The 7,374-nt window shown below is 38.3% G+C and overlaps 1 pseudogene; it reads left to right on the top strand.

Moving 5' to 3' along the window:
• Positions 1-975: 975 nt before the first annotated feature.
• On the top strand, positions 976-1,680 carry LOC132347343 (proteolipid protein 2-like; annotated as a pseudogene).
• Positions 1,681-7,374: the final 5,694 nt, after the last annotated feature.

Raw genomic sequence — 7,374 nt, 5'->3', positions numbered from 1 at the left:
TGAGAAGTCCATCATTTTTTTTTTTAACGTCTTTATTGGAGTATAATTGCTTTACAATGTTGTGTTAGTTTCTGCTGTATAACAAAGTGAATCAGCTATATGTATACATATATCCCCATATCTCCTCCCTCTTGCATCTCCCTCCCACCCTCTTTATCCCACCCTTCTAGGTGGTCACAAAGCACCAAGCTGATCTCCCTGTGCTATGCGGCTGGAGAGGTCCATCATTATTAACATCTTTGTTCTCCTATATATGTTGTGTCGTTTTTCCTTAGCTGCTTTTAAGATTTTTTCTTTACATTTAGTTTTCAGTAGTTTGATTATAATGTGTCTGGGTGTGGTTTTCTTTGAGTCTATTCTGTTTTATGTTCTGTGAATTTCTTGAATCTGCAAGTTAATGTCTTTCACCAATTTTGGGAAGTTTTCAGCCATTGTTTCCTCAAATATATTATTCTGTACCAATTTTCTTTATAGGACTCAATTGTTTCAAACGTTAGACTTCTGATATAGTCCCATGACTCCTTGAAGTTCTATTCAGTTTTTTTAATCTTTTTTCTCTTTGTTTTTCAGATTGGTGAATTTCTGTTAATCTGTCTTCAAGTTCACTGACTCTTTCCCATGTCATCTTCATTCTGTTATTGAGTTCATTAGTAAATTTTAAATTTCAGAGAATGTATATTTTAATACTATTTTGTTCATTTTTTATAATTTATTTTCTTTGCTAAGACCTCCTATCTTTCCATTCATTTTATTTCATGTGTGTTTACCTTTACTTCATGAAGCTTATTATAGTATCTGCTTTAAAGTCTTTCTCTTATAATTTCAGCATATGTGTCACCTTGGGGTTGGCATCTGTTGATTTTCTTTTCCTTTGAGAATTGGTCACGTTTTCCTGGCCCTTTGCATATCAAATAATTTTGGATTATATTCTGGACTTTTTGAATATTAAATTGTGTAGATACGGATCCTGTTAAAATTCTCTAAAGGATGCTATTCATTATTATTATCATTATCATTATTACTGTTTTAGCAGGTGATAGAACCAGTTAGCTTCAACCTACACATTTTTAAAATCACTTTCATCCGGCAAGACAGCTGGGTGTGCACCAGCCTCGAACCTGCAAGCAGATCCTCCCTGCCCCCAGGGACTCCAGCCCCACCATGGCAGATTCCCAGCACACATCTGCCCCCTGATGCTGGACCACCTGCACCAACTTCTTGTGCACCCAAAAGGGAAGTCTCCTGTTTGCTGAGATTATATTGTGCCTGGTGATTCTGACCCTCTTCAGTGCCTCAACAGCAGGATATTCCTCTCTGTCTGTGATTGAATTGATCTTTGCTTCTATCTTCTTTGTCATCTACATGTGTGACCTGCGCACCAAGATACAATTCATTCACTGGCCTTGGAGTGATTTCTTCCAAGCCCTCATAGCGGCCATCCTCTACCTGATCACCTCCATTGTTGTCCTTGTTGAGAGAGGAAACCGCTCCAGAATCATTGCAGGGGCACTGGGCCTAATTTCTACGGGCCTCTTTGGCTATGATGCCTCTGTCACTTTCCCCTTGCGATAATAAAGACATACAGCAGCACCTACTGACCCTGCTGATACCCTGGCCCTGTGTCAGTGTACTCCCTTCATTTCTCTCTGTAACCTGCAAATAACTCCTCCATCGAATTAACTCCTCCCCCCGTCCCTACAGCACTCCCAGCCAACTCCCAGCCCTGTATTGAGGTAAAAGTGCTGCTATTCAGAGAATTTATCTTCCAGCCTGCCAATCACCTCTCCTGGGTGTGCCTAGGTCCCCTCCGCTTATGCAGTATAAAAAAGAGATGCCAGTTCTGTCTGGTGTATGCCCCCACCTAAGCCACAAAATGAGGGAGGAGGGTACCTCAGATTTCAGACTCTAGGCCCCAGGTTGTGACTCACTCCAAATAACCTCTTCAGTGCGGGGGGTGTTTCTATGGGTGGATACATAAATAATAAACGGATTGTTAGAACAGCAACCAAAAAATCCCTTTCTGTGGACAGTGGTTCCAATCTCAGTTCAGTTTCCTAACCTTGCTGATGTTGCTTTGGGTCTGTTCAACCACATACATCTCTAAGAGGTTAGTCTGAGACCTGGTTCGTGGTTTAAATCGTAATTCAATTCTCAAAGTTTTGCTAGGCTGCTTTGGGTCTGTCCCATGCATATGCAGCTCAAGGGTAAGTTAGGAACCTGTCTAGTTTCTTACACAATTTTGAGATATCCTCTTCTCCAACTCACTTCTCTCCAGGATTCCTCCTACACTCTCTGCCCCACAGAGGCCCCCTTTCCCAGTTCTTCTGTGCAAAAAGGCAAGGTTTCTTTTAGAGTTTTAGAGTGCCTGTATCACTGCTGGCAAACAGTTCTGCATTTGGGGCAAAGCCACAGGAGAAAAGAGGGGAAAAAATAGAAAACTCATTCTCAAATGAATTGCTCCTTCAAGTTTTGACTCCACTCCGCAATCCACCTGATTTCATTTACTTTTGAGAGTCCTTAGATTTTTGTGTATTTTGTCCATAGTTTTCACTGTAATCAGCAGGAGAGATGGGCCACAGTGGATGTACTCTAACTTGGTCGGAAGTGGAAGTCACATCCTGATATTAGATGTAAGAAAAAAATTTTCAAGGATGTTTGTAAAGATATGTAAAATGAATATAAGGAAGAGTAAGGTCTTGGTGATCACACGGTCCAATGGAACTCCCTCAGTAGTTGCCTAGAATAGGAAGGGGGTAAGAGTGCTAAGTATAGACAGCACCAATCAAGTGTATTCTTAAAATAACGCACGAAGTCAGAACTCAGGCATTTTAGTTATGCCGAGATGTCTTGATGCCCTTTCTCATACTCTTCTTTTGTGGGTAGTTTGGACAAACACCCTTTAGTGATGTCTAGGATAGTGATTTAGAAATTATGTTACTCAGAGCTCTAGGCATTCCATGGAGCCCTTTCTCCACCAAAAGTAGTGGGGAGAGGGTGGATGCCCTGGTACTACTCCCTGCTTCAATTGCAGCAGCCCACTTTTATCTGTTGTTCTTATTGGACAGTGTTGTAAGATGTCATAACAGCTAGTATTTGCATTGGTAAAAAAAAAATAAAAACAAAAATAGAAAGCCACTAGTTTACAGTAAAGAGCCTGGGTTGATCAGCAGTAGCTGTCTGTGATGATGCTTTCCAATTCTTCTCATCGATGCTTGTAAAACAGCTGAGATATTCTAGATAAGAAGTACTGAGGCCTTTTCTGGGATTGCCTGGGGCACTATGGGAAGTTCAAAGCAGTAAAAGTGTTTCTGCTCTTCTGATTTAAAGTGCTTGTCTGAATACTGGAAAATGCAGCATGGGCTGTTACCAGTTTGTGTGCCTTACTCCCTCACTGCCAGAGTAAACCAGTGTTGCTTGATGACTTAAAGCTATCAAACCAGGGTGATACTGCACCTGTTTCACCCCTTTGGAGAATATTTGCTTTTTATGAGGCTCCTGAGAATGGCAAGTACTTAACACAAAGAGATTATTTTAATACTTACATTTAAGGTATCAAGCTAGTGGGGAAGAGACTCTTCCTTGGGTGTCTTATAACACGGAGATTATATAAAGTAAGTTAAACAACCTTGGACCCACACTTTAGGGATGGCTGAGTAACAACAGCATTTAATAGTTCATCTCCCAGCCTTCCATTAAATATTCACAAAGTAATACAAAAAGATGAAAATGAACAATCACTCTCAAAATAAAGGATAAAAGTCAATCATAAAGGAGAATGCTGAAAGTATTTCTATTACTAAATTTTCACTAGTGCCAAACTAAGAAACAGAATTGATATCTGAGGCATACAGCAATTTTTTTTTTTTTTTTTTGGTTTGGCCACCCCACGCACTTACGGCATCTTAGTTTCCTGACCAAGGATCGAACCCGTGTCCTCAGCAGTGAAAGCGTGAAGTCCTAACCACTGGACCGCCAGGAAATTCCCCATACACCATCTTTTGAATATGGAAAGCTGTAAATTAGGTAGAAGGGACTCTGTCTCATGGCTCCCCTAGATTCCCTTCACTGACTGCCCATAGTTTGGGAACACAGAGCTTCACTAATGAGAAATCTAAGCAGCCATGGCCTTCACTGTGTGGAAACAGATGTCTGAATGGTCAGGGTGCCCCTTCCTGTCATTAACAGCGCCTCTTAACCAATTCAGTTTCTACAATCCCCAGTACACAATAAGGCTTAGGATAAAGAGAGTGGAGACCTTGGGATAGGTAGTCTTCACAAAGGTAAAGAATTTCAGGTGATGTAATACCTTAGTCTTATAGAGTGCTGTACGTCAACTATATCTCAATAATGCTGGAAGAAAAAAAATTAGGAAAAACCCAAAAATTTAATTGACCAATTATGGAAAAAAAAAGAATTTCAGGTAGAGGTAGAGGAACCCTAAAAACAGTGAAAGCTGCAGGGAGGGGTAAAGTTGTGCTTAAGGAAGAGTAAATACAGTTACATTCTCTAGGTTAAACATCCTCTTTCTAATAGAGCATGGGGAAGTGATTCTACTTCATTTCAAAAGAACTACACAAAAGAAATGCTTGCTAAGCAGAAAAAAAACTAGAATAAGGCCTGTGCATATCAAATCACAGAATATTAGAGAAGCAGAGTCCATCAGTACCTAAGCTATATGATAAGGAAACAAAATAACAACACTGCATCTAATCTGTTTTCAAACTCTGGGCCTAGATATTTTTCTCCCAATTCAAAGTTGAGAAAATGGGGGTGGGGGGGTGGGGAATGAGAACTATGGAATAAATTTCTGCAGTATAAGACAAGGAAAATAATCTCTTAAGAAATTTTTTAAAAGTCTTAATCGAATACTGATTTACTACAGGAACAGGAAGAAATTTTAGGAAGACTGTTTTTTAAAAATCTACATGTCCATCAGTGGATGAATAAATGAACAAAAAGTATTTACGTACAATGGAATACTATTTAGCCTTAAGAAGGAAGGAAATTCCTACACGTGCTACATGATGGATGAACTTGAAGATGTTATGCTAAGTGAAATAAACTAGACACAAAAAGATAGATATTCTATGATTCCACTTATTTGAGGTACCTGAAATAGTACTTCATTCATAGAGTACTATGAATAGTACCAAATTCATAGAGATGAAAAGTAGAATAGTGGTTGCCAGGGGCTGGGGGAAGGGGGTATGGGAAGCTAGTGTTTAATGGGTACAGGATTTCAGTTTGGGAAGCTGGGAAGTTCTGGAGATGGATGGTGGTGATGGTTGTACAACAATGTGAGTATATTTAATACCACTTTTCTGTACACCTAAAAATGGTTAAAGTGGTAAATTTTAAGTTATATATATATTTACTACAGTTAAAAAATGCCCCCAAATCTATAAAAAGAACAAGTCAGTCACAAGAAACTATATAGTATATTGTTTCATTTCTATGAAATTCTAAAACATGAAGAACTAATCTATGGTGATAGGAATCAGAATGTAGATTAACCTTGATGAGGTGTTTATAGGGAGGGGAAATGAGGAAATATTTGGGAGTGTTAAAAGTGTTCTATAATAGATTTGGTGGTGTTCACACAGTTGTATACATATATAAAACTCCACTGACTTGTACACTTAAGATTTGTGCATTTTACTAGATCTAAGTTACATCTTTTTAAAAAAAAAACCCATGCCTATGAAATACGAATAGCGTATTAAAAAAGAGAGAGCAGGCTAAATTGAAATGAAAACAGATTAAGGTGAAAAGAAAACAGGGTAGAAAAGTCTTTAAGGAAACCAAGATTTTAAAATGCAGTAACTCAAATAAAATCCATTCGGGAGGTCATATATAGCCGACTCTTCAGGGCAGCAAATCAAACCAGTGTTTCAGAAGACAAACTTGAGAAGCTTTCCCAGAATGTAGAAGAAAAGAACAAAGAGAAATAGAGATAAGGAAGACAAAGACGAGATCCTAGGTATTGATAATAGATGTTCCAAAAGAAGATGAGATAAATGAAGCATATGCAATAAATTAATATATAAGAAAATTTCAGTGAGGTGAAGGAAGAACTTAGTCTTTTCAGAAGTTCCCTCTTCCAGAAAAAAATTTATGATAAGAGATCTACCCCTGGGATTATCCCAGTGAAGTTTTTGAATTTCAGAAATACACAAAGAATCCTGCAAGAGTTAAGCAAGAAAATGTTGACTATAAAGTAGCAAAACACAGGTTGGTCTTTTACTTTTCTTCAGTAGCATTAAGTCTAAAAAAAGATAGTGGAGTACACTTAAAGAATTTTAGGGCAAAGATTTACGAACCAAAAAACTGTATCTATCCATGTTGTCATTGATGTGTGAAGACAACAGACACGCTTAAAGATGTGCTAGATCTCACCTAAGTATTCTTCATTTTAAAATTATTTAAAGTTTTAAACGTGTCACGGGGATGAAACAGACAGTGCGGGGAATAGAGTCAATAACTATGTAGTATCTTTGTATGGTGTCATAACTAGATTTATCATGGTGATCAGTTTGAAATGAATAGAAATATTGAATCACTATGTTCTGTAATGGAAACTAACATAGTGTTGTAGGTCAATTATACTTCAAAAATCAACCAACCAACCAACTAACTCATAGAAAAAGAGATCAGATTTGTGGTTACCAGAGGCAGGGGGTGAGGCAGGTGGGAACTGGATGAAGTCATTCAAAAGGTACACATTTCCAGTTATAAGATAATAAGTACTGGGGATGTAATGTGCAACATTATAAATATAATTAACACTGCTGTATGTTATATTTGAAAGTTGTTGGGATTTCCCTGGTGGTCCAGTGGCTAAGACTCTGCACTCCCAATGCAGGGGCCCCGGGTTAGATCCCTGGTCAGGGAACTAGATCCCACATGCCGCAACTAGAGTTTGCAAGCCGCAACTTAAAAAAAAGATCCCGCACGCGGCAACGAAGATCCCGAGTGTGGCAAATAAGACCTGGCACAGCCAAATAAATAAATAAATAAATATTTGGGACTTCCCTGGCGGTCCAGTGGTTAAGACTTCGCCTTCCAATGTGGGAGATGCAGTTTCAATCCCTGGTCGGGGAATTAAGATCCCACCTGCCTCCTGGCTAAAAAAACAAAACATAAAACAGATGCAATATTGTAACAAATTCAATAAAGACTTTAAAAATGGTCCACATCAAAAAAAAAAACTCTAAAAAAAAAGTTGTTAAGAGAGTAAATGCTAAGAGTTCACAAGAAAAAAAATTTTTTTCTGTGTCTTTAACTTTGTATCTATATGAGATGACATGTGTTCTCTTAACTTATTGTGGTCATCATTTCATGATGTACATAAATCAAATCATTATCTGTAGTTAT

The sequence above is a fragment of the Balaenoptera ricei genome, chromosome 14 (genome assembly GCF_028023285.1).
Source record: "Balaenoptera ricei isolate mBalRic1 chromosome 14, mBalRic1.hap2, whole genome shotgun sequence".
Lineage (NCBI taxonomy): Eukaryota > Metazoa > Chordata > Mammalia > Artiodactyla > Balaenopteridae > Balaenoptera > Balaenoptera ricei.
The sequence above is the reverse complement of the archived record's forward strand: the minus strand, read 5'-3'. Positions and strand labels throughout refer to the sequence as shown.